The following is a 9,639-nucleotide window of genomic DNA, read 5'->3' as shown; positions in this document are numbered from 1 at the left end:
CCAACACTGTCTCCATGAGCACATCTTGCCACGAATGTTCAGCTATCCAACTCAAAGCTTCCTTAATACCAATGATTTCAGCAACTTCCGGTTGAACACACTCCGGTTCACCAATGGTGAAAGCCTCAATAAGACGCCTACAATGGTCACGTGCAACATAACCAATACCAAAACGAAACTCTTGCTCAAACAAAGCTCCATCAACATTTACCTTGATCTGATCCATAGCAGGTGGCACCCAACGCTCAATATCTCAGTTTTTTTCTAAAAAACCCGACAAGGAAAGACCCTTCCTTTGTTGAGCAAATTTGTATTGATCAAGGGAGATTCTTGCTGAAGCAACAATGTTGGCAACAATCCAACTTTTTTGATTCCACACAAAGTCAATCTAGCTTTCCATATCGCCTAACACACCATAGTCGCTTCCTCCAACACGTCTTCATTATTCTTGTTCTGCAGCAGCAAAAACCAGTTGAAAAAGTTGTCATTTCTGCTATTTATTGTAGCAGGTCTAATAGCAGCGTCCACTTTCGACCTGCTCCAAGTTGCTCGGGCAAAAGAACAATCAACCAAAGCATGAAAAATGGTTACATCATGATCAGAACACAAGGGGCAGTTTGCACTAATAGGTACATGACGCTTGGTTAATTTAAAACAAGTAGGCAAAATGCTTGATGTTGATCTCCACAGGAAATTTCGAACCTTAGGAGGGATTTTTAAATTCCATAGCTTTCTCCAAAAACCAGTTGAGTTATCTTGGGACCAAACACCTTTAAGCAGCTGCAAATGTTTATAAGCACTTCGGACAGTGTAATCTCCATGCGTATCAAACTTCCAAGTCCAACAATCCCTCAAAACTGAGTCACTTAACTGAATTGAACGAATAAGCTGCCAGTCTCTTACGTCAAATAAATCATTGATGATCTCCTCATCCCATTCTCTTCTATTTACTTGTAACAAAAAATTGATAGTAGCATTAACCAAGGCTGGGTGAGTTGAAATAACAGAGCTATTATCCAAGTTTGGGAGCCAAGGATCACCGACGATAGACACCTACTCACCCGTACCTATAGACCTCATTACACCAGCCAAAACCAAATTTTTTGCTTCAAAAATGCTACGCCATACAAAACTCGGATTGTCTCCCAGTTCAACAGAGAGAAAAGACCCCTGGGCAAAGTACTTAGCCTTAAATATCTTTCCCACCAGAGAAGTCTCATGAACAAGAAGCCTCCAACCTTTTTCCCTAAAAGAGATAAATTAAAGTCTCTCAAATTACAAAAACCTAAGCCACCATTGTGTTTATGCCGACACATACGATCCCAACTCATCCAACTAATACGCGAACCTTGTGAGGAACCCGATTTCCACCAAAACTTCGCCATAAGCCGCTCCAACTCTTTGCACGTATCAACAGGTAAAAGAAAGAACACCAAAGAATGAACACCCAAACACGAAGAAGACAAACAAATACCGAATTACAACCTAGAACAGATGCGAGTGGGCTTAGAAGAACCCAGTGAAGAATCGGCAACAGAACGCCGTCGAAGGCGCCGCCACACGCGCCTCCACGCGCCGGCGCGTGAGCCCCATGCGCAGAAGCTTCAGGCGGCGCGTGAGCCCCACGCGCGAGGAATCCGGCGACCGGACTTCGGGGTTTCGTAGATCGGCGGCTGGGCAACACGGCTGAGTGGGCGGTGAGACTAAATTCGCACTCCAAATAGGGTTTCCGAAAAACCCTAAACTCAAACCCTAATTTTTGTTTTTATTAAGAACCCTAATTTTGAATTTCGAATTTTGAATCACAATGCTCTGATACCATGTAGAAAATAGTGATTCGAATTGTGTGTTGATTTCATAGAATAATACATATTTATATACAAAGTTAGGAGACTAAATATCTACTAAATATTTACTAAATATCTAATTCTTTTACAGTTAATATACATCTAATATCTAACATTGCCCAAGTCATTCGAATAGACTATTTAAGAATACTACTGTCTTATTCTCATAATTCTGATAAGTTATTTCTATCCATATGAATGGTTAGTTTACTTTATCAGTGGTGTTCACACGCATCAACCAAATGAAGATGGGTAAAGAATTTTAAAATTCTCCCACTCAAATAAGGTAGTGTGATACAATGTCAAATAACTTAATTGGTATCAACTTCTATTGCAAAAATAATAGAACATTAATCTAGATCAAGAATTTATACTGGTAATTTGCTAATTCACTATATTACATCCATGTTTCTCAAATGTGTGTCATAGAGTACTGTGGTATATTGAATATAGTCCAGAGTTCAAAATGAACTACATATTTCAATAGTATAGTCCACCCCTAAGTATTTAGAGATCATGATCCACCCCTAAGGGATATATAGATCATATTTTATCTCTTAGTGTTATAGAGATCATGTGTGTTAACTCAAACTTTTAGATCTCCTTGTTTTGATGATTAACAAATATTTGATTATTATTTGTTACTAATGATTTATTGATTTTGTAGCAAATTTAAAAGAGAAAATAAATATTTTGGTATTTTACCAAAATTTTGAAAGCAACACTAAATGGATTCAACAAGCATATCAAGAGCAAAAGATTCATCAAGGGATCAACAACTCAAGACCCAATTCAAAAGAGGTCTTCAAAAGCCCAAAGTCAAAAAGTCAACCCGAAAGTCAAAGTCAAAGTCAAAGTCAAGGTCAACTCTCGGGAAAAGTCAACATGGGATCAAAAAACATGCAAATCAAGCTAGGAGGCTCATCTACATCAAGACTACTCAAAATCAAATGGTATAAATTTACTTTAGTCTTGTTAAAGTGATTTGCATAGCACACTAAGTTTTTATAAATTTGAATTTTGGCCCATTCACTAACTTGTGCAACAAGTTTTCTCACACGATAGTTCAAAAAAAAATTTGATTGAATTTCTAAATCACATTTTGTTTAACTAAGAGAACAAAGTTGGAATTTCTGAAATCGGATAATCGAGTAAGAAGTTATGCGCGTTTAAGTCCCGAAAAATGGCGCTTTTGCCTCTGGTCAGTCATCCGGAATTCCGGTTGGCAACCGGAATTCCGGTTGTAATCAATCCAGAATTCCGGTTCCCATCCGGACTTCTGGTTCACGGCTAACCTCACCTCGGGAAACGTGCTAACGGCTATAAACAGCTAGTTTTCTTTCAAACACTATATAAACTCGATTTTTCTTTCAAAAAATAAGTTGGTTGAGCATTTATTACAAACATCTAACCTATCTAAGTGAGATTAAGGAGCTTCCAAGTTTGAAATCCAAACAAACACTTTTCACACACTTTGAGCCAAAATTTGATTTTATTCATCTTAAGTGTGCTTGCTTTTCACTCTAGGTTTCCATTGTATCATCATATTTCTAGATTGATTTTAGCTTGTATATCAAACACATTTCCATATTGTGATTGAGGTGAGGTTGGCACTGGTATTGTAAACAACCCGGTAATAGTGAGATTGGCACTTCAACAATCCGAGAAAGAGGTTAATAGTCCTCGGGGGTGCGAAACTATTATAAGAGGTTTGGAAATACCTTGGTGAAAATTTCTTAGTTGTAAGGGTTAGTCAAGCCCGTTAACTTGGCTCGATATTGAACTCAAAGCTAGGTCCATAGCTTTGAAGACCAAGGACGTAGGTGGCATAGCTCTACCGAACCTTGTAAAAATTGAGAGTTTGCATTTTCTAATCCTTAAACTCTTTACTTTACAAGTTTAATTATTTGTCTTAATATATTGCTTGCCATACTACTTGCTTTTACTTGATTAATTGACTAATTGCATAATTTTGTGTTAAAAGTTTTAATTTTCCAAAATTAGTTTAAATTTCCAATTCACCCCCCCTCTTGGAAACATATCTTAGGCTAACAATTGGTATCAGAGCAAGGGCTCAAATTATTTGATTAGATTTTACAATCTAGAGCATGGCGTTTCCAAGTAATTCACAAAATAACATGTTAGAAGGTTTTAGCACAAATAGAGCACCATACTTCAATGAAGTAGATTTTCCTTATTGGAAAATTAGAATGGAAACTTACCTTCAATCTATTGACTATGATTTGTGGCATATTGTGTCTAGTGGTCCTTATGTTGCTAAACATGTCATAAATGGTGTTGAAGTAATTAAGACTTATGAAGCATATGATGAAAATGATAAGAAAATGTTTTCTAAAAATGCTAAAGCTAAATATGCTCTTATATGTGGTTTGGATAGAGACATTTTTAAAAATATTGAACAAGCCTCTACCGCTTATGATATGTGGAAAATGCTTGAAGTTACTCATCAAGGAACTACTGCTATGAAGGAAACTAAAATTCAAATTTATTCCACTCAATATGAGAACTTTAAGATGAAAGCGGATGAAACCATTGCTAATATGTATACTCGCTTCACTACAATTACTAATGGTTTGAACTCTCTTGGCAAGGTACTTACTCAAAAGGATATGGTGACCAAGATTTTGAGAAGTCTCACCAAGGCTTATCAAGGAAAGGTGGTTGCCATTCAAGAAGCCAAGGATCTCTCAACACTTCCCTTGGAAGAACTAATTGGCTCACTCATGAACCATGAAATTTTCATGTGTGCTCAAGAAGAAGAGGAAGTTGAGAAGAAAAAGAAGACTATTGCATTCAAGTCTTCCTCCTCCCATGCCATTAGTGAAGAAGATGAGGAAAGCTTATGTAGTGACATGGAGGACTTGGCACTCTTCTCTAAGAAATACAAAAAGTTCATGAAATTCAAAAAGAACTTTGGGAAGAAGCCACAAAGAGGGAGTGACTCAAAAGAAAGAAAAAGCAAAGATGATCCACCAATTTGCTTTGAGTGCAAGAAGCCCGGACATATGAAGATGGATTGTCCAATGAGAAAGAAGAACAATTACAAAGGAAGGGCAATGTTGGCGGATTGGCTCAATAGTGACGAAGAGGACTCCGAAGAAGAAGGAAAGAATGAAGTAGCAAACATGTGCATGATGGCACTTGATGATGGGGTAAGCATTTCTAACCAAAATGATTGTGATAGCGAAAATGATGATGATAACTTAGATATGGCATATGATGAGTTGTCTAATTCATTTAAGGAACTATTTGATGATTTTGGTAAATTGCTTGTTAAAAACCAAACCCTTAGAGAGAAGACCAACATGCTTTTAAAAGAAATTGAGATTTTGAAAATAAATGAAAAAGAACTTATAGCTAAATCTCAATGTGCTACATGTGCTTCACATAAGAAAGAAATTGTTGAATTGAAAGCCCATGTGAGAAGCCTAAAAAATGACATATATACCTTCACTAGAGGTAAGGAAGGCTATGATCTCATGGTGGGAAACCAATCATGTGGTTTTTCAAAAAATGGTATTGGTTATGATCCTAGTAAGAAACAAAAGTTTTTGAGAAACGTTTTTGTGAAATCATCTAGTCTACCTCACTTTACATGCACATATTGTAACCGAGATGGTCATACTATTTCCTATTGTCATGTGAAGAAATTTGAATATCTAGGCAAGACTAAATGGGTACCAAAGGGTTCTAGAACTAACAAGAATGGACCCAAAGTTATATGGGTACCAAAAGCCAACAAATGAACTTGTTTTTGTAGGAATCAACAAGAAAGAGCCAAAGCTTATGGTTCTTGGATAGTGGATGTTCAAAGCATATGACCGGTGATCCATCAAGATTTTCAAGCTTTAAAAGCAAGGAAAGTGGCTTTGTCACTTTTGGAGACAATTCAAAAGGAAAAATCTTGGGCGTTGGTGATATCGGTAACATATACTCTCCATGTATTAAAAATGTGCTTCTTGTTGATAATGTTAAACATAACTTGCTTAGTATTAGTCAATTATGTGATATAGGTTTTCGTGTTGTGTTTGAATCCTCAAAATGCTCCATTGAAAATGTTTCAACCAATGAAGTTATTTTCCTTGGAGTAAGGAAGGATAATGTGTATGTTATTGATGTTGATTCTTTTGATTGTAAAAATAAATGTTTAACCGTTATGAATGATAATTCTTGGTTGTGGCATAGAAGATTAGGACATGCTAGTATGGATTCTATTTCAAAATTGGTTAGAAAAGATCTTGTTATTGGTTTGCCATCTATTCCGTTTGTTAAAGATAAACTTTGTGATGCATGCCAATTTGGAAAACAAATTAAAACATCTTTTCATTCCAAGAAAGAGATTTCAACTACTAGACCTTTGCAATTGCTTCATATTGATTTATTTGGCCCTTCTAGAATTGCTAGTCTTGGTGGTAAATACTATGCATTTGTAATTGTTGATGATTTTTCAAGATTTACTTGGGTTATTTTCTTGACTCTTAAAAGTGATGTTTTGGAAAACTTTGTCAAATTTTGTAAAAGTGTGCAAAATGAAAAAGGATATTCTATTACCTCCGTTAGGAGTGACCATGGTGGTGAGTTTGACAATGATGCCTTAGAATTATTTTGTGATGAACATGGTTTTAACCATAACTTTTCGGCACCAAGAACTCCACAACAAAATGGAGTTGTCGAAAGGAAGAATAGAACAATTCAAGAAATGGCTAGGTCAATGCTAAATGAAATTTCATTACCAAAATATTTTTGGGCCGAGGCCGTCAATACCTCTTGTTATATTTTGAATCGTGTTTTCATTAGGCCCAACATGAATAAAACCCCTTATGAGCTTTGGAAAGGAAGAAAACCCAACATTGGCTATTTTAAAGTTTTTGGATGCAAATGTTACATTTTAAACACCAAGGACAACCTTGGAAAATTTGATGTGAAATCCGATGTTGGAATTTTTATAGGGTATTCAACACATAGTAAAGCTTATAGAATTTATAACAAAAGAACTAATGTTGTTGAAGAATCTATTCATGTTGCCTTTGATGAGACTAACCCGCCTACAAGCAAAAATTTAGATGATGATGCTGTAGGTTTGGGAGATGAGGTTCAAAATCTCGAAATTGGAGAGACTTCCAATGCTCCTTCACAAACTCCCAAAGAGGAACCACCCGTGGAAAAGGTAAATGAAAGCCAAGGTATGAACTCTAACCTTCCACATGAGTGGAAATTCAAAAGTTCTCATCCTATAGACCAAATTCTAGGTGATCCTTCTCAAGGTGTCACTACTAGAAACTCCCTTAGAAACTTGTGTAACTTCATTGCTTTTATTTCTCAAATTGAACCAAAGAATTTTAAAGAGGCCGAAGTTGATGAATTTTGGCTTCTAGCTATGCAAGAAGAAATAAATCAATTTATAAGAAATAATGTTTGGGAGTTAGTTCCAAGACCGTCACATCAATCGGTGATTGGAACAAAATGGGTCTATAGAAATAAGGTAGATGAGCATGGGGTCATTGTGCGTAACAAGGCTAGATTAGTGGCCCAAGGTTACAATCAAGAAGAAGGAATTGATTATGAGGAAACCTTTGCCCCGGTAGCAAGACTTGAGTCCATTAGAATGTTGTTAGCTTTTGCATGCCACAAGAATTTTATCTTGTACCAAATGGATGTAAAAAGCGCATTCTTAAATGGGTACATTATGGAAGAGGTTTATGTCTCTCAACCACCCGGTTTTCAAAATCGTAAATACCCTAACCATGTTTACAAATTGAAAAAGGCTTTATATGGTTTAAAGCAAGCTCCTAGAGCTTGGTATGAAAGATTAAGCACTTTCCTTATTTCAAATGGTTTTTCAATGGGTAAAGCGGATAATACACTTTTTATAAAAAGAAAATCGAAAGACATTATTATAGTACAAATTTATGTTGATGATATTATCTTTGGTGCTACTAATGATGCTCTTTGTGAAGAATTTTCTAAGTGTATGCATAGTGAGTTTGAGATGAGCATGATGGGAGAACTCAACTTTTTTCTTGGACTTCAAATCAAGCAACAAAAGGATGGCATATTCATAGGTCAAACTAAGTACATCAAGGATCTTCTTCAAAAGTTTGACTTGGCAAATGCAAAGTCCATGAATACACCCATGAGCACATCCATAAAGATGGACAAAGATGAAAGCGGTAAGAATGTGGACATCACCAAGTATCGAGGTATGATTGGCTCTTTATTATATTTAACCGCTAGTAGACCGGATATTTTGTTTAGTGTTGGTCTTTGTGCTAGGTACCAATCTTGTTTTAAAGAATCCCACTTGAGTGCCGTTAAGAGAATATTTAGATACTTGATAGGCACAATGAATCTAGGACTTTGGTACCCCAAGAACTCAAACTTTGAAATAGTTAGCTACTCGGATGCCGACTTTGCCGGTTGTAAGACGGATAGAAAAAGTACTAGTGGAACTTGTCACTTTCTAGGAAATTCCTTAGTGTCATGGTTTAGCAAGAAACAAAACTCGGTAGCTCTATCCACAACCGAAGCCGAATATATAGCCACGGGTAGTTGTTGTGCACAAATACTTTGGATGAAACAAACTCTTAAGGATTTTGATATTGATTTTGAATGTACACCCATAAAGTGTGATAACACTAGTGCCATTAACCTCTCTAAGAATCCAATATTGCATTCTAGAGCCAAGCATATTGACATAAGGCACCACTTCCTTAGAGATCATATCCAAAGAGGTGATATTATGCTAGACTTTGTAAGCACCGAATTCCAATTAGCGGATATATTCACCAAGCCTCTTAGTGATGAGAGATTCAGTTTCATTAGAAGAGAGCTAGGCATGACCAACTTAAATGAAATATAAGGTTTGTTAGCTATGAAAAAATTTCATATCTCTTTACTTACTTATTTATGCATAATTATTCCAAATATGACATTAATGAGATTTATATGCATAAATGAGAAATTTATTGATACTTGACCTATATGAACTATACTTGTTGAAAAACTCAAAATTATAGGTCAAAATGTGGATTTTTGGTGAACTTTGGACTTGTTTTTAAACAAGTGAACATGTGAATTTTTGCATATTTGATTTTCTTATGTGTCTATATGCTTGAATATGTGAAATAGAATGTATTTAGTATGCCTATAGGTTTGTCTTGACTGAAATTTGCATGGAACAAATTTTTGGTACCTCACTTGTTGAATTTATAGATTTTTAGGCCTAAAAGAGTGTTCTTCGCCAAACTTTCTCATTTTTCAACATTTTTCGATTCCGTAAGTTTGTACACCTCACATTTTATTTTATCAAACTGCCGGAAAAAGAATTTTTCAGTTTCGTTGCTTAAAACATATTTTCGGTAAGGTTCTAGTTTTCTTGGCAATTTTCGAAAAACTTACCGTAAATCGTCATTTTTCATTATTTTTTAGTTTTTCTTGTTTGAGCAATTTTGTTTTATCATATTAAAGGTATTAGAATTGGTTTGGGGTCATTTGGGTCAAACTTGGAATTTTTAGGACGTTTTTAGGGGGATTTTTAAGCTGCTTTGCACCAACCGAATTAGGTTGTACCATCCGAATTCCGGATGGCGCAGGACCAGAAATTAAGGGCTTTTTCGTCTTTTCAATGCGATTTTTCCCCTTTAAAACCCTACCACCGAATTTTTCATTCCCCATTCAGATTTTCTACCCTAATACAGCAGCCACTCCTCCCTTTTCTCTCAAATTCTCTCTTTCAAAACCTCACTTTCATCTTCCAATAATTAAAAAAAAA

The sequence above is a fragment of the Cannabis sativa genome, chromosome 3 (genome assembly GCF_029168945.1).
Source record: "Cannabis sativa cultivar Pink pepper isolate KNU-18-1 chromosome 3, ASM2916894v1, whole genome shotgun sequence".
In the NCBI taxonomy this organism is placed as follows: domain Eukaryota; kingdom Viridiplantae; phylum Streptophyta; class Magnoliopsida; order Rosales; family Cannabaceae; genus Cannabis; species Cannabis sativa.
This window is presented reverse-complemented; position numbering follows the sequence as displayed.